This window comes from Podarcis erhardii (assembly GCF_964252035.2).
Source record: "Podarcis erhardii genome assembly, chromosome: 9".
Classification (NCBI taxonomy): domain Eukaryota; kingdom Metazoa; phylum Chordata; class Lepidosauria; order Squamata; family Lacertidae; genus Podarcis; species Podarcis erhardii.
In genome coordinates this window covers 18,061,560-18,079,717 of record NC_138512.1, presented here as the reverse complement: position 1 = coordinate 18,079,717, position 18,158 = coordinate 18,061,560, and the positions used below count along the sequence as shown (strand labels likewise).

The following is an 18,158-nucleotide window of genomic DNA, read 5'->3' as shown; positions in this document are numbered from 1 at the left end:
GGCAGCCCGAAGCAAAAGGAGGACCCTACGTCGTGCTGCCAAATAAATACCCCCAGCCCCAACCTTGCCACGCTGCTGATTGGCTAAAGGCTATTGGCATAACTGTGGCACCACTGGCTTGGAGCAGGGCAAGCCCCACCCACAAGCCGGTTCGGGAAGAGTTTCAGGGCCGAGCACAACATGGACCCTCTCTTAGGAGGATCCAACTTGCAAACCAGGATATGCAGTTCCAGGTTTGACATTTGCAAAATGTATGCAAACCAAGATACCACTGGAGGGAGGGAGGGAGGGAGGGAGGGAGGGAGGGAGAGAGAGAGAGAGAGAGAGAGAGAGAGAGAGAGAGAGAGAGAGAGAGAGAGAGAGAATACCTTCCTGCCTCCATGCTGACAACCACTCCATCAACATTATCACAGATCACAGAACTATAGAGTTGGAAGGGACCTCTAGGGTCATCTAGTCCAACCCCATCCTATGCAGGAACCTTTTGCCCAATGTGGGGCTTGAACCTACAACCCTTAGATTAAGAGTCTCGTGCTCTACTGACTGAGCTGTCCTAGATGGGCTATAATGTAGCTCATCACCCAAATGCAACACATCCCCCTCAGTATACAAATTCCACGCAGGAGTCCACAACTTCTTCTGCTATGGAGATAAAAAGTTGTGTACACTGAGAGCTCACCTGGGGGGAGCTCTGATGTGAGAATGAATGAATTGATTTATTTTGGTCACTGACCAGAGTGTTGATGTGAGAAAATTGGGAGAAAAGGTACAATGAAGTTGGGGAATTTGAGTGTACAGTGGTACCTCGGGTTACAGACGCTTCAGGTTGCAGACACTTCAGGTTACAGACTCTGCTAACCCAGAAATAGTACCTCAGGTTAAGAACTTTGCTTCAGGATGAGAACAGAAATCGTGCGGCGTAGGCGTGGCGGCAGCGGGAGGCCCCATTAGCTAAAGTGGTATCTCAGGTTAAGAACAGTTTCAGGTTAAGAACGGACCTCCAGAACAAATTAAGTTCTTAACCCGAGGTACCACTGTAGTGTACATGTTGAGATTCAAAGGCTTTGCACCACTCATTGTGGGGAAGCAAAGTTCTTAACCCGAGGTAATATTTCTGGGTTAGCGGAGTCTGTAACCTGAAGTGCATGTAACCTGAAGCGTATGTAACCCGACGCACCACTATATATATTTCAATTAAACAAAATAAAGTGAAAAGATATAAAATAAAGAAAAAGTGCTTAAAAATACAAAAAGGAAGAAAGAAAAGGAAGGCAAAACACCATAATAATTCCGTACATACTTATCTAATACAAAGGTTTGGAAGTGAAATTATTATTCTAATATATATACGTTTGTTTACTTATAACCTACTCAGCTTTTTTTTTATAAATGCACTCCAAATGTCAATATATTTGTCCCTACACAATTTATGTCTATAAGCTATCCATTTGTATGTTGCAAGAGTTGTTATATCTTCCATCCATTGAATAAAAGGGTCCATAGATTTTTCTTTCCAGGGAATCAATATCAATCTTTTAGCTGTAATGAGGGAACGGAGAATCCATTGACATTGACCAGTTGTCAAATTCCATCCGGCAGGTAGATAATTTAAAATAATATTATCCTCCGACAATACTAGCTTTCCCCCAAAGTAATATTTATACAATCTAGTACTTTCCTCCAAAACTTCATTAAGTGTAGGGCTTTGTTTAAATTCATTGTGAGCTTGCTAGCCACTTTTATCTGTGGGTGGCATGTAATTATTGTCACTAGTGGAGCCCCTGATTGGCTGTGCTGTTTGCAATTATTTAACGAATATTGGTAGTGTTGCAATCCTCCTCTCCCTTAAGTGTTTTCTTGTTATATGTAAACTGCATCCTATGTTGAATTAATGGTGTTAACAGAGAAATCTGAGGGCTCCCTTGGACAAAAAAACAAGGACACCAGCCAGGAATACCAGAGCAAAACAGCAGCCAGTAGGCTTGGTCTTTATTGAAGACTGTTGCGACAGGACTCGCACCTGCCACAAGGTGGAACAAGATGGAAGTCCCAAACAAAAGAGCCCCCAGACTTTTATTAGCTGCTAATCCCCATGTTACACCCCCCCAAACTACATCACTCATACATCACGGCTACATCATGAAAGGGGAGTTCTGGTGGCAGTAATTTGAGCATCCTGGGCCCTGCCCCATGGTTCTCCTTGCCCTCCACCAAACACCCATCAAGTGTAACAAAAAAGATATTTACATTTCCCTGTTTCCCAGCCAAGTTAATCACACCCTTTTGTTTTCATCTGGGTTTTTTATTTCTGGAATGGCTACCTCTCCGGCAGAGGGGCTTGCTGAGTAGCTGAGCTCACATATCTATATGAATTTCTGAAGTTTTTCCAGTGAGCCAGTACACAGATACATTTATCAGTGAATTGTTACATTTGGTATCATGCAACAAAGGCCCTTTGAATAGATAGGAAGAAACTGTGATGAAGTGTTTTGTGGGGACAAATCACAAAAGTCACAAAAGCAATTGAGCTGGTTTTGGTAGTGGGCTGCATCTGCATGATATCTGCTGGAGGGGCAAATTCCTGCAACAATGGCCATGCTGGACCTGGTCTCAACATGAGTATAGGCTTGCTTGGTGAAACTTCCTCTATTTTAATATACACACGGAAGGCTTAATTCCAGAGTCGTGGGTTCGTGCCCCACATCGGGCAAAAGATTCCTGCACTGCAGTGGGGTGGACCAGATGGCACTTGCGATCCTTTCCACCTCTACAATCCTATGACCCATATGTGCTTTATGGGTTTTGCTGTCCACGCATTCCTGTGTCCCAGATTTTGCTTTATTGCTTTCACTCCGAGATTGCATTTAGAATTGCCAGCTTCTGAGCTTCCCCCATAGTTTTGTGATCACCACTCTGGGCTGCTGATAAAGCTTATCTCAAGGCCTTGAAGTGTAACCTTGCCCGATAATTTCTGCTGTTCAAGCTAACAGTGAAAGAGCAGGCCATGTTAGGGGTCCTGCCAGGGTCATATAGTCTTATTGCACTCATTAGAAAATGTGGTATGGATAATTTTTAAGAACATGACATATCTGATTTGGGTTTACCCAAAGAAAGGGAAAGTACATATATTTTATCAAATAATATAGGTTTCTGACCCTCTTCCAATTTGATCCTAGGCATGTTTATTTAATAGTAAATCTCAAAGATTGAAAGGTGTTTTTTTAAAATATATTTTTTATTAAATTTTCTGTTTTACACTTTAGAATATGTGTTTAAACAACCTTAAAATATCAATGACGGCCCTTCTTCTCTTTCCATGGTTCATTTTGCATATCATAAATCCCTGCACATTTTACATAAACGAAACCCTTCAGTATTCCATTATCACGTCCAACAAAACTTGTTCACACCATTGGATCTATCTTAATGCTGCCAACATTTTCAGGTGTACACAGTTCCCCCCATATATTCGATAAACATTTTCCAATCTTCTTTAAATGTATATTCTTCTTGTTCTTTTATTCAATATGCTAGGTCCGCAAGCTGCGCATATTCCATCAGTTTAAGTTGCCATTCTTTAGTTGGGACCTCGTTTTCCACTTTTGGGTAAGGTTGAAAGGGTTTTTAGTCCCAAGCAAGCACGTGTTGAATCCCACTTGAGCTATACAGCCAGTGCAATCCTATATCTGTTTAATAGTGAATCCCAAATAGTCCAAGGGCTCTCAGTCCCAAGTAACTACAGCCAACGCAGTCTGTGTATTGTTAGTTGGAAGCAAGTATCCCTGACTTCAGGGCTACATACTTTAGACCTGCCCAATTTGCCCTGAAATATATTTTTTATTTCATTTATATTCCACCCAAGACCTCAAGGTGGCATTCATAGTTTTCCGTTCCTTTGACCCCCACAACAACCCTGTGAAGTAGGTTAGACTGAGAAACTGACTGGTTCACAGTCACCCAGTGGACTTCATGCTGGAGTAGGGATTTGAACCCTGGTCTCCCAGGTCCTTGCCTGACACTCTAACCACTGCACCACACTGATGATGATGATGATGATGCAGTTCAACCTGGCTTTTTGACAGCATAGAGATTAATAATGCCACCTTGACAATATCTACAATTAGAAAGGCAGTGTCCCATTGAAAAGCTGGAAACCTTGACTTAATTTGGATCCCTTCCAATCGGGATTCAGGCCTCATCATGGGACTGAAACTGCCTTGGTCGCGCTGGTTGATGATCTCCGGCGAGCTAGGGACAAAGGTGAGAGCTGTTTCCTAGTTCTGCTGGATCTCTCAGCGGCCTTTGATACAATCGACCATAACATCCTTCTGGACCATCTTGAGGGGCTGGGAGCTGGGGGCACTGTCATACAGTGGTTTCGCTCCTTCCTCCTGGGTCGTGTTCAGAAAGTGGGGGGGATGAGTGTTCAGACCCCTGGACCCTCACTTGTGGGGTGCCTCAAGGTTCCGTCCTCTCCCCCATGCTTTTTAACATCTATATGAAGCCACTGGGAGAGATCATCGGGGGTTTGGACTGGGTGTCCATTAATATGCAGATGATACCCAGCTCTACCTCTCTTTCAAATCAGAACCAGTGAAGGCGGTGAAGGTCCTGTGTGAGTGCCTGGAGGCGGTTGGAGGATGGATGGCGGCTAATGGATTGAGGTTGAATCCTGACAAGACAGAAGTACTGTTTTGGGGGGACAGGGGGTGGGCTGCTGTGGAGGACTCCCTGGTCCTGAATAGGGTAACTGTGCTCCTGAAGGACCAGGTGCGCAGCCTGGGAGTCATTTTGGACTCACAGCTGTCCATGGAGGCGCAGGTCAAATCTGTGTCCAGGGCAGCTGTTTACCAACTCCACCTGGTACGCAGGCTGAGACCCTACCTGCCCGCGGACTGTCTCGCCGGAGTGGTGCATGCTCTAGTTATCTCTCGCTTGGACTACTGCAATGCGCTCTACGTGGGGCTACCTTTGAAAGTGACCCGGAAACTACAACTAATCCAGAATGCGGCAGCTAGACTGGTGACTGGGGGTGGCCGCCGAGACCACATAACACCGGTCTTGAAAGACCTACATTGGCTCCCAGTACGTTTCCGAGCACAATTCAAAGTGCTGGTGTTGACCTTTAAAGCCCTAAACGGCCTTGGCCCAGTATACCTGAAGGAGCGTCTACACCCCCATCGTTCTGCCCGGATGCTGAGATCCAGCGCCGAGGGCCTTCTGGCGGTTCCCTCATTGCGAGAAGCAAAGCTACAGGGAACCAGGCAGAGGGCCTTCTTGGTAGTGGCACCCGCCCTGTGGAACGCCCTCCCATCAGATGTCAAAGCGATAAACAACTACCTGACATTCAGAAGACATCTTAAGGCACCCTGTTCAGGGAAGTTTTTAATGTGTGATTTTAGTGTATTTTTGGTTTCTGTGGAAGCCGCCCAGAGTGGCTGAGGAAACCCAGTCAGATGGGTGGGGTACAAATAATAAATAATAATAATAATAATTATTATTATTATTATTATTATTATTATTATTATTATTAAGGTTGCCATCATGGAAGGATTTCAGGGAAGATGTCCCAGGTCCCACTGAGCAGAATGAGCAAGAGGGTTCTGTAATAAATGAAAATCTGCCCTTATTCCCTTATGGGGGACACAGGAGCCCTTATAGAGTCCTTTGCAGGTTCTCCATCGGTTGGAGAAAATAACAGAGGCCAACCAGAGAATATTGAGAAGCAATGCAGCTAGTAAGCCTGATCTTTATTGAACTGTTGCAACAGGGTGCCCCCTTCACACGCAGGAGAAGGAGGAGGACCCAAAACAAAGGTGTGCCCGCCCTGCCCTTATATAGACATTTTAAATTGTCCACCCTAGAGTCCAAGACCGCCCCCAGATACATCATATAAAGGGTGGTCTGCAGCAGAAATCTGAGTGTGTTGTTTACCTCCTGTCTGGCAGGTTACCTGTTAATGCTTACTTGATTGGATACCCTGGGGAACCTGGCCAGTCTTTTGTAATGATAAATACTTAGTTCCTGAGCCTGGTCACAGGCTCACCCTATTCATACACAGACATACCCTTTAGACAGGATTTGTGAATGAAAAGACAATGGGGAGGCTTTTCCATTTTCCTTTGACCTTGCAGAGAAATCATTTGGTCATCAAAATGGTTTCAGAGCTGTTTTCCTGTGTTGCTTCAGACATGTTGTTTATATATTTATGTACGTGTTTGCTTGGTACATTTATGAACATTTATTATATATATAAGGCCTTAATTTTTTTATTTCAGTTCAAAACACAGCAGGGCTGGCATATCATATTTTGAAGCAAGTGGAGTAATATACATCATCATCTATAGAGAAAGGAGGCCAGTGAGGACCATTTAGCCCAGCGTCTAAACCAGGCATCCCCAAACTTCGGCCCTCCAGATGTTTTGAACTACAATTCCCATCATCCCTGACGACTGGTCCTGTTAGCTAGTGATCATGGGAGTTGTAGGCCAAAACATATGGAAGGCCACAGGTTGGGGGTGCCTGGTGTAAACTTACCCAACCACATTACTATCAGCAGAATCCTAACACTGTCTACTCAGAAGCAAAACCCTATTAAATTCAATTGGGCTTACTCCTAGGTTTGTAAAGTGTCAACCACAGCCTAAACTAAGCATGATTTAGGATTGCTGTTTTAATCAGCAGCTTCTGGCACACCAAAATCCAAGAAGTAAAGGAGGGTATTCACAGAAATGTAGAGTTGAAAGGGACCCCGAGGGTCATAACCAGTGCTTAAAAAATAAATAAATGTTTAGGGGTACTCTTATTTTCCTACTCATATTGAAATACAGCCCCTCAATGAGGCCAAACGTAGATTCACAAAATGTTTAGGGGTATGCGTCCCCCTGGGTTTCCTCCCAGGAAAAAAAGTTCCTATATCCTAAAAGAACATTGTCCCCACGTCAAATCTTTAATATGCTTTGAATACCTCTTGTAAAAACTCCGGTTAAAAAGAATATAAACAACATGCAATATTGGTTAAGTTTATTGAAAAACAGATGCAGTTAACAAGGAAATAAAGGACCCACGCAGAGGAGGTCGGAAGTCGTCGGGAGGAGAATAAACTTTATTGTTTCCTTTTCGAGATACATTGTCCTTTTTGCTGTTGGTGGTGGTCTGCTTGTAATGCTTTGGTGTTTTGGTGTTGCAAGGGCATTGGCTGTATTGTTTATAAACCAATAAAGATTAAATTGAAAAATAATAATTTAGTCAAGTTCACCTACTCCGCGTTAGAAAGTTTCTCCCTTCACCTTAAGGGAGAGGAAACAACTTCACCAGTTGAATTTCTGCCTGGTATTCTAGGCAGAAATTCTGCTGGAACAACAGACGCAGGGCCAGCAAGAAAGCGGCAGGACAAGCACACTTTCTGCAGCTTGCAAAACCTCCGCTTCCTCCCTCCGCCGCCGAACGAGACCGCCCCACGGAGGAGCCGCAGCTGCCGCCGCCTCTCCGGGCCCTGCGCGCAGGAGAGCGCCCTGGCGACGCCGCAGCCTTTGCGCTTCCAGTCCGGCTGCTCCAGGTGCCTCTTCCGCCTTCACCTGCCTGCCTACCTGCGTGCCTGGCCAGCTAGCCCTTTGCAGGAGCGCCTCTCCAAGCCCAGTTAGCAAATCAGAAGGAAGGAGTGGCGGAGAGAAGGAAAAGAAAAGAGAAAGCGAGCGTAAAGTTCAGTTCCTCGCTTCCTGCGGGATCCGAATTCTTGGGGTAAGTTTGCAAAAAAGGGGCGGGTGGATTTGGGTTAAAAAGAAAGAAAAAAGGGGAAATGGAAAACAGAAAACCACCACCAGGTTGTTCTGGCAGCGAGTCGTCCCCCCCCCCCCAATGTTTGGGGGGTTTTCTTGGAATCCGACCTACTTCCTTAACCTCTGTCCCGGGAAATGCTGACTTGCGTTTAACCCGTGGGATTGCCGCAGAGGGAAACATTCACCTAACCCCTCCGTTTCTTGTTTCCATTCTTACGTTCCCATTGGAGGGTCTGAAAAGTCGCTCACTTTAACGAGACGAATGCCACATTTAATGAGAAGCGGCAGCTTGTTTACAGTGATGTTGCAGATGGTCTAATTTAGGGCACGGCTGAGGGATTCAGTCAACTTTGCGGTGCGGAATTGCAAAACTATTAGTGTTAAATTATTATTATTATTATTATTATTAAATGAGCCATAGATTAGCAGCCATTGGGCAATATAGGAAATTTAGATTTCTACATAAAAATCTGGATTTCCCCCTCAAAATTTGCACACACGAATGAGTCCCCTGTTTACTTTTATTAACTGTGCTTGGAGTATAGCTTCTTTTGATTTAGAGCGTTCAAGCTCTTTGCATACCCAATATCAATACCTTTTACAACAAGCCTGTAAAGTAGGAAGGCTGCTGTGATTATCCCAAAACTGTAGGGAAAAGCTGAAGGTTAAGAAAGCAGCTTGAGAGTTCATGGCTTAGTTCAAAGTTTACAATGGTTTCTAGAGCTGCTACCTTATTGAAATATACTTTTATTGAGCCCCTTCATGTGTAGAATTTTCCACCCTTCTTTCAGAAATCAGGTGAAGCCCTTTCCTTATGTGAAGGTAAAGATAGAGGAACGGGACAATTAAAATAAGTTGGCGGCTCCTGCTTCTGGTATTTGCACGTTGGGCAGTGAGGTAACAACAAATAGAATTTGCAAGTTGCAGCATGTCTCTCCAACCATCTTGGAGACTTGCTGCAATTGGTGTATCTGAAAGCTGAACACAGTTCTGCTCTGACTGGCTAATGGCGGCCTGGGTTTAATTTATTTTGTGGTTCTCCAGGGCTCAGCCATGGCATCTGCTTATGGCACTGCCAGAATAATAATAATAATAATAATAATAATAATAATAATAATAATAATAATAATTTTTATTTATATCCCGCCCTCCCCAGCCGAAGCCAGGCTCAGAGCGGCTAACAACAATAAAATAGTACAAAATTCTAAAATCATTCATTCTAAAATTAATTCAAATCAAATTGATGGCAACCATTGGGCTAGAGATTCTGTGAAGATTGCCAGAGGAGGAAGTCAGGCTTTGCCCTGACCAAAGGCCTGGGGGAACAGCTCTGTCTTGCAGGCCCTGCGGAAAGATGTCAAGTCCCGCAGGGCCCTAGTCTCTTGTGACAGAGCGTTCCAACAGATCGGGGCCACAGCTGAAAAAGCCCTGGCTCTAGTTGAGGCCAGCCTAACCTCTCTGTGGCCTGGGACCTTCAAGATGTTTTTATTTGAAGACCGTAAGTTCTTCTGTGGGACATACCAGGAGAGGCGGTTCTGTAGGTATGAGAATACAGTATGGATATATGAAAGTCTTCTTGAGCATGTGCAGAGTGATATTTTTATTGAGTCCCCACATTGCTGTTTCTACATACTATCTTTGGGGCGGGGAGGCTGTATTCTCAAAAAGCTTTTTACTTGTATGTGAACCTGTTGTACTGAGCAGTACCATTCATATGGGATATAGGTACAGAGAGCTCAGCCTACAGTTTTGCTGCACGCTGTGGCAGCACTTAAGCAATCTCCGCTCTTGAGATGAGTTGCTGCTTGTTCACAGGGAGCTGTCTCTTTAATTCTTGTTTGTTCCTCTTCAGGGATTAGTTTCCCTGGGATTTCTTTCAACATGTTGCCCTGCTCAGAGGCCACAAATATCACCCCCCTTGACATGTTTTGAAAGTCGGAGGAAATGCTTAACAGTGCAATTGTACACATGGCAGGTCTACTCTGAATAAAGTCCTATTGAGCTGAATGAGGCTTATTCCCAGGTAAGTAGATAAAACTCCCATATCATTGTTGTAGGCACCCTGTTCATTGAGAAATACACCTCAGTATTCAGCTTGCATCAACATGTGGTTGTTATAAGCTCTTTCTCATGGGACAGATAAGACCTTTATTAATAAACACCTTGAATCAGGATGTGGGTGGTGTATTTTGGGTTGCTGACAGGCCTGAGACCAATGGAGCAATCCCTTTGCAGATGTTCCTCTAGGGTTAAGTCCAGTCAAAGGTGACTATGGGGTTGTGATGCTCATCTTGCTTCAGGCCGAGGGAGCTGGCGTTTGTCCACAGACAGCTTTCTGGGTCATGTGGCCAGCATATAAAGATTTGCTGCCGATGTTTAAAGGCATTAAGTGGAGGTAATCCGTAAGTTTGTGTCTCTTTTCCTGGCTGCATCATTCCATGCTATAGATGTCCCAGTGGTGTTTGAACCAAGAATTCATCCATTTTCTTCTCCTCGCTACTGGAGCCACATGTGTGAAATGGGAACTGCTGATCCAGAGTATAATCATAATCATAATTTGTTATTTGTACCCCCACCCATCTGACTGGGTTGCCCCAACCACTCTGGGCAGCTTCTAAGATAGATAAAAAACATAACAAAACATTACACATTAAAAGGCTTCCTTATACAGAGCTGCCTTCAGATGTCTTCTAAAAGTTATATAGTTACTCATCTCTGTTGGCATCTGATGGGAGGACATTCCACAGCGTGGGTGCCACCACTGAGAAGGCCCTCTGCCTGGTTCCCTGTAACTTCATTTCTCGCAGTGAGGGAACTGCCAGGATGCTGGATCACGGTGTCCAGGTTGAATGACGGGGTGGAGATGCTCCTTCAGGTATAGAGGGATGCGGGTGCTACTGTGGTCCAAACCACTGAGCCTCTTGGGCTTGCCAATTGGAAGGTTGGCGGCTCAAATCCCCATGATGGAGTGAGTTCCCATTGCTCTGTCCCAGTTCCCGCCAACCTAGCAGTTTGAAAGCACACCAGTGCAAGTAGATAAATAGGTATTACTGTGGTGGGAAGGTAAATGGTGTTTCCGTGTGCTCTGGTTTCCGTCACGGTGTTCCGTTGCACCAGAAGCGGTTTAGTCATGCTGGCCACATGACTGGGAAAGCTGTGGATGAACGCTGGCTCCCTCGGCCTGAAAACAAGATGAGCACCACAACCCCATAGTTGCCTTTGACTGGACTTAGCTATCCAGGGGTCCTTTACCGTTCTTACTTACCTGCTCCTTCAGGTATACTTGGCCAAGGCCATTTAGAGCTTTAAAGGTTAGCACCAAAACATTGAATTGTGCTCGGAAATGTACTGGGAGCCAATGTAAGACTTTCAGGACCGGTGTTACATGGTCCTGGTGGCTGCATGTTTTACTGAGCACTCCTAATTTTGAACAACTGTACATAGGATAGTGCCAAACCGGGTGATTTTGGATAGCTGATTGCAATGGCATGGTATGCAACTCTAAAATCTACTAGACTCCTCAGTCAACACATCTGCTTGGGTCACTCTCTGGACTGATTGCCTAACTCCTTTTCTACTTCATGTACTTGTCACATGGACATGGGAGTTAGTCATTGCCAGCATTTGAATGTCACCTGCATGACTAACACGTTCCCAGATAGTTGCCAACACTGTGACCAAGCGAGGACTGATAGAAGCCCAAGTGTTGCTTCACTCACTGATAGCTGTTGGCCCAAGGACTTGCGATGGGTGGTGGACTTGTGATGGAGGGTGTTTTGTTGGGTGGTCTAAGGGCAGTGGAGCAGCTCTGTTAGGCTAAAGCAGGGTTTCCTAAACTTGGGTCTCCAGCTGTTTTTGAACTACAAATCCCACCATCCCTGACCACTGGCCCTGCTAGATAGGGATGTTAGGCATTGTAGTCCAAAAAGAGCTGGAGACCCAAGTTTGGGAAACTGGAATCAAAGGCCTTTCTCGGAGAGTTAAGCAAAGCAATATAAAGCTGCCTCATCAATAATAATAATAATAATAATAATAATAATAATAATAATAATAATAATAAATTTATTATTTGTACCCAACCCATCTGCTAGGTTTCCCCAGCCACTCTGGGTGGCTCCCAACAAAATATTAAAAACACAATAAAACATAAAACATTAAAAACCTCCCTAAACAAGGGCTGCCTTCAGATGTCTTCTAAAAGTCAGATAGTCAAATGCACATTGCAGATTATCACAGAGACATCTACCTTACTTTAATATAACATGGAATGAATGGTGGAGTCTTAAGTCATTGCCCTTGTGTGGCTGACACAAGTTTAATAATAATAATAATAATAATAATAATAATAATAATAATAATAATAATTTTTATTCTTTGTACCCCGCCCATCTGATTGGGTTGCCCCAGCCACTCTGGGCAGCTTCCAGCATATACAAAAACATAATACTGTATGTACTTGCTCTGCTCCAGGGAATGGGCTGAAATGGAAGGCCTTCCTATCCTTTCCCTCTTGCTTTTATTTTACGAAAATGGTGGTGATCAGAGATAATGTGTGGTGGTACTGCTGACATAGAGAGCACTGTTGTTTTTCTCAACATGAGAACTAGATAATGCACAATCACCAAGGAATCAGACCCGCAGGAGTATAGCAGGAGTTTCTAGCTGACGTCATCTGGGAGCATCTTCTGCATTCAAATGTGCTTGCCAATGGGTGACACATTCCAAAGCATAACTGACACCGTTCCTTTTCTTTCTTAAAAAAAAATCTGATTGCTAACTTCAGTCACCTTTCAACAGTCAGGTTTTAGCACCTCTTGGGAGCAGGCCTCAACCTGTTCATGGGAATAGGTGCAGGAACATAAATTGCAGCTTTGAAAGCTCCCAAACTGTATTGTGTTTGAGGGCCCCTGAGCGCATTTAAATGAAATCTAGCTTTCATCTGTGTTGAAAGACTTCTTCACTTTATAAGACTTTAATGGTAAAGGGACCCCTGACCATTAGGTCCAGTCATGACTGACTCTGGGGTTGCGGCGCTCATCTCGCTTTACTGGCCGAGGGAGCTGGCGTATAGCTTCTGGGTCATGTGGCCAGCATGACAAAGCTGCTTCAGGTGAACCAGAGCAGCGCACGGAAACGCCGTTTACCTTCCTGCCAGAGTGGTACCTATTTGTCTACTTGCACTTTGTTTGCCTGCTTGCGTATAATGGGAGTTCCTATATATTGTGGGAACCCCACAACTGAAGAAGCACATTTCCCTGTGTTTTCAAGCACCATTGAACTTTTCTTCAAAGCATTGCCTAAGACGAGACAGCACCATTAGAAACTCTGCAAGCCATACCGAAAGCTGTATAGCTGGGTTAATTTCAATCAGCAGCCTTCTTTCCACGACTCTCTAAAATCCATTATAAAAAGTAATGAGTAAGATGCCGGTTTGCTGAGCTTGAAAACGTGGGAAGGAGAATTAGTGCAGGCTGAATAATTGCTTTCTTCTTAGGGAGGGGCTGAGATGAAAAGAAGGCGGGTGTCATGGTTACCAATCAAATGACTCTGATTATCAGAGCTGGCAAATACGTTCTGCAAGCAATGTCCTAAACGTTGTCAGGGGAATAAAAGGCTCTTCAGTTACATGGGTGGGATGGTGTGAAATTGAGTTTGCCAGTAGGGCTGATAAAGTCATTCCTTTCCTGCACTAGTGCCAGAAACTCTAAACGCCTCTGTGTGTGTGTGTGTGTGAGAGAGAGAGAGAGAGGGGTGGAGCAGCAATCTTGCTGAGTAATATTTTTAATGTTTCTTAGGTGGGTGTATGGCAGTCTCTGGCACCTATGCCTCATCCTCAGTGGAGCAGCAGAGCTGGTTCACACATGCGCGTACAATATTTGGTGACTCAGAGCTGCTCCCTCCTTACGGGGCACTGTGTGGAAGGTGAATTCAGAGCATGTTCTGCCTGGTGTGTTAGATTCATGATAGCTCATTTGCACATACATGTTGGTCCTTGATAGCATGTGTGTGTGCTGCCTAAGTTGCTTCGCATGACTGTCATCAGAGGCCAGCGTGTTAGACTAGGTCTATGTATGTATGCCCAGCTTCACATTCTCACTCTGCCGTGAAGCTCACTGGCTATTCTTGAGCCTCGATCTGCCTAATCTACCCCTCCCAGGGTTGCTGTGAGGATAAAATAGCAGACCTTCCAAACGTCCCTATTTTCCAGGAAAAGTCCCGGATTTACAGAAGCCATCCCGGTTTCTGATTTGATCCTGGAATGTCCTGCTTTTCCTTATGACATGCCTATTTTCAGCAGAGAAATGCTGGAGGGTATAGAGTTATAATGAAACATTAAGCATAAACCCCCCCCCCCCTTTGCTATACAAGGCTGCCTTCAGATTTCTTCTAAACGAGATAAGTAACTATACAACCTTTAGAAGACATCTGAAGGCAGCCTTATATACTAGGGAAGGGTTTTTAAAATAAAATTGTTAATGTTTTATTATGTTTTTATATCTGTTGGAAGCCTCCCAGAGTGGCTGGGGCAGTCCAGTCAGATGGGCGGGGTATAAATAATAAAATTCTTCTTGTTGAATAGGACATTCCTATTTTCAGTGCTTTTTTTGTGGGGGGACGCCAGGGTACGCATACCCCTAAACATTTTGTGAATCTTTGTACTTTTGTCCATTTACTGTTTTTATTTTTCATGATTTGAACTATAAAACGGTGATTTTCTTGAGTCAAAAAGAGAGTACCCCTAAACATTTTTTTTAAAAAATAGAAAAAAGATACTGCTTCTTTTCATTGGAGAAATGTTAGGAGGATATGAAATAGGAGAATGAAATAACACCACCTTGAATTCCTTAGTGGAAAGCCAAGATATAAACATAATAAATAGCTGTGGTTTTTGTTATATACATCTCATGTTAAACTAGTGATGCCATTTCAGTCTTGGGATAAGATTCCTTGCAAAGTTCAGAGCATACTCTTGGATATATTAAAGCTATGTTTCAAGGAAACAGTGTTTTATATTTTGCTTGCTTTTTCTGTATCCTAATAACTGGATATATAGATGCTGTTGAGGAATGAAATGAAAATGCAGTAAACCATTAAAAATAACTTGAACAATCAGAGCTCTATGCAAACATGACTAGTAGGGAAGCACTGTTGCACAACCGAGTGATGATAAACCAGGATGCTTTGATGTTGTTAGCTACCCATCATCAGCTGATAATTTCAAACCGGTTGATAAACTTTCCTAGGCTACATAACCTCTTCACCCTGGCAGTGTGCAACTTCATCATACACATATGATAATGTCTTGTGCAAGGCCTCTTTGCGTGAATCCTAGTTTTAAAAAAAAGAATTGAGGAAGGAGAGCTGTGCAGATACAGTTGGGTTCATATAAAACATATACAATCTTATATGTGCAGCCATGCCTTCAGGAGCTATTTATTTATTTATTTATTTTATTTAATTTTTAATTTATATACTGGCGTTGACCTGAGGATCACAGGAGAGTTTGCAGCATAAAATCACAAACATACACAACATAACAAACAAAATAATATCCCCACCTGCAATTTAAAAGCCCATAGATTGTTTAATCAGTCTGGGAGAAGGGGAATGTTTTCGCCTGGTGCCTAAAGATGTGTAATGAAGGTGCCAGGTAAGCCTCTCTGGGGAGTTAGAGATGTCAGAGAATTCTAGTGGAAAATGGTCAATGTTCACTTATTCATTTAATGTCCGGAGCAGAAATCAATTCAATGATTTCAATAGGTAGTCGCTTTTGTTGTTTTCAGTTCTTCAAATTATATGAACTTGATTATGGTACCCCACCCCCACCCCATGCATTCCATTTCCGTTACATTGGGAAATGAATGGTGTGGAATAACATGTTCATAATGCAATCAGCCATGTAAAATTCTGCCACAAATAATAAAGGTTATGCCCGAAGGTGCACTGTAGTGGAATGCAAACAGCACTGTGTGCAATGAACACAGGGCGAAATGGAAATCTTTGCTTTCTTGCATCCTTATCAGGAGCCTACAAATATGGCTGCCAACATTGCCAAGGCAATGAAGAATATAATTCTAGCCATTGGGAGCTGAGATGCAGCAAGTGGAAGCCATAGAATCTCCCCCTTTGAGCAGCACTTTCTCTCTTAGGCAGCTAAACTAGATAGCTAGGCTGGTCTCTGTGACTGTGATCTTCGGAAGCAGTGCTGCGTGGCTGCTGTTTGAATCCTCAATCAAGAATTTAAAAATCAGGGGTCAGCAAACTTTTTCAGCAGGGGGCCGGTCCACTGTCCCTCAGACCTTGAAGGGTGGGGGGCAGACTATATTTTGAAAAATAATAATAAATGAACAAATTCCTATGCCCCACAAATAACCCAGAGATGCATTTTAAATAAAAGCACACATTCTACTCATGTAAAAGCATGCTGATTCCTGGACTGTTTGCAGGCTGGATTTGGAAGGCGATTGGGCCGGATCCGGCCCCCGGGCCTTAGTTTGCCTACCCATGTTTTAAATAATATATATGGGGGGGGGGGCAGAAGCAAGTATTTCAGGTACTTCCTAAAGACTTATGATTATATTGCTTCAATCACTACCTACCCTTCTGCAAACTGCTACAGGTTAGGACCTGCCTCTTTTCCATAAAAGAGGGAAGCGATGCACAATAGGGCATTAAAGAAGTTGGTCATTACTGGGGAAGCTGTACTGAGTTAGCAAGAAACTTAGTGTTTTGTTTTTGCAGTCTGCATTGTACCTGTAATCAAATCATGTGCTTGCACCCATGATTCCCAAGACTAAGATCGTAACTGGATCTTTCCCATGAAATAATTTTTTCTGATGATCAGGGACCTGCAAATGTTGGATTGGCTGTGATTGCAGCCAACGATCCTTTTTTCAAAGAATCACAGAACCATTCCTGCATTTCAGGGGGTTGGACTAGATGATGCTTGCGGTCCCTTCCAACTCTACAATTCTGCGATTCTATGAGTCTGTGGCTGGTTGCAGACGTAATACAGTGGTACCTCGGGTTAAGTACTTAATTTGTTCTGGAGGTCCTTACTTAACCTGAAACTGTTCTTAACCTGAAACACCACTTTAGCTAATGGGGCCTCCTGCTGCTGCTGCGCCACTGGAGCACAATTTCTGTTCTCATCCTGAAGCAAAGTTCTTAACCTGAAGCACTATTTCTGGGTTAGCAGAGTCTGTAACCTGAAGCGTACGTAACCTGAAGCGTATGTAACCTGAGGTACCACTGTATTTAAAGACCAAAAGTGCCCCATAGAGGTCACTCACATTCTTTCCCCATCCTCTCTCCCTTGGTGCAGTATTATGACTTCACCAAGATTTGCGTAGCCTCCAGTATTTCTCTGATGAAAATAGGGATGTCCTAAGGAAAAGCGGGACATTCCAGGATCAAATCAGAAACTGGGAAGGCTTCTGTAAATTGGGGACTGTCCCTGGAAAATAGGGACACTTGGAGGGTCTAAGCAGGGCTGTCTTTAGCAGATGCGGCGCCGGGGTGTAAATATCCGCTCAGTGCCCCCAAATTACCATGGATAGTGTGGGGGGAGCGAAGCTGCACACTGCCAGCCATGGGGCAGGGGGGTGCGCACCTCTCCCCCATGCCGCTCACTTGGGAAGGAGGCTGCATGCTCTCCAGCCATATGTTTGACGGGGTGCAGCTGGTGCGTGTACAGGGAAAGGGGAGGCTGCCAGCAAGGCCGTGCAGCTCACCCACTCTCGCTGGGGTGCCCCTGAGAGGCTGGTGCCCTTGCGCACCAAACCACTAAGCTGTATGGGAAAGACGGCTCTGGGTCTGAGGTTGAAGTTGGCAGCTGTGTGCTGGGTGGGGAAGAGGCAGGCAGGAGCAGCAGCAGCACCTTCTGTGTGTCAGTGGCTCTACCAGTTGCCAGGATCGGGATGTGTCAGGGTGAAGTGGTAGCGAGTTTGGAGAAGGTTTTGGGTGATCAATATGGGACGTGGATATCACCAACCTAGTCTTTCTCTGACCTTGGCTTCCAACAAAATATTAAAAATTCAATAAATCATCAGACATTAAAAACTTCCCTAAACAGGGCTGCCTTCAGATGTCTTCTAAAAGTCAGATAGTTGCTTATTTCCTTGACATCTGATGGGAGGGCATTCCACAGCGGGCACCACTACCAAGAAGGCCCTCTGCCTGGTTCCCTGTAACCTCACAGTGAGGGAACCACCGGAAGGCCCTTGGAGGTGGACCTCAGTGTCTGGGCTGAACGATGGGGGTGGAGACTCTCCTTCAGGTATACTGGGCCGAGGCCATTTAGGGCTTTAAGGGTCAACAGCAAGACTTTGAATTGTGCTGGGAAACGTACTGGGAGTCTTTCAAGACTGGAGTTATGTG

The 18,158-nt window shown here is 44.3% G+C and overlaps 1 protein-coding gene across 3 annotated transcripts in view; it reads left to right on the top strand.

Moving 5' to 3' along the window:
* Window positions 1–7,507: 7,507 nt before the first annotated feature.
* ARAP2 (ArfGAP with RhoGAP domain, ankyrin repeat and PH domain 2) overlaps window positions 7,508–18,158 on the top strand; it is a 129,865-nt gene continuing 119,214 nt past the window's right edge. Inside the window, exons 1-2 of one of the 3 annotated variants that reach the window (XM_081875613.1) lie at window positions 7,509–7,740; window positions 9,631–9,801. The gene's annotated coding sequence lies outside the window, so the exon portion shown is untranslated. Of the gene's footprint in view, window positions 7,741–9,630; window positions 9,802–18,158 lie in introns of all 3 variants that reach the window. The other 2 variants (XM_081875614.1, XM_081875612.1) reach the window with 2 other exon arrangements.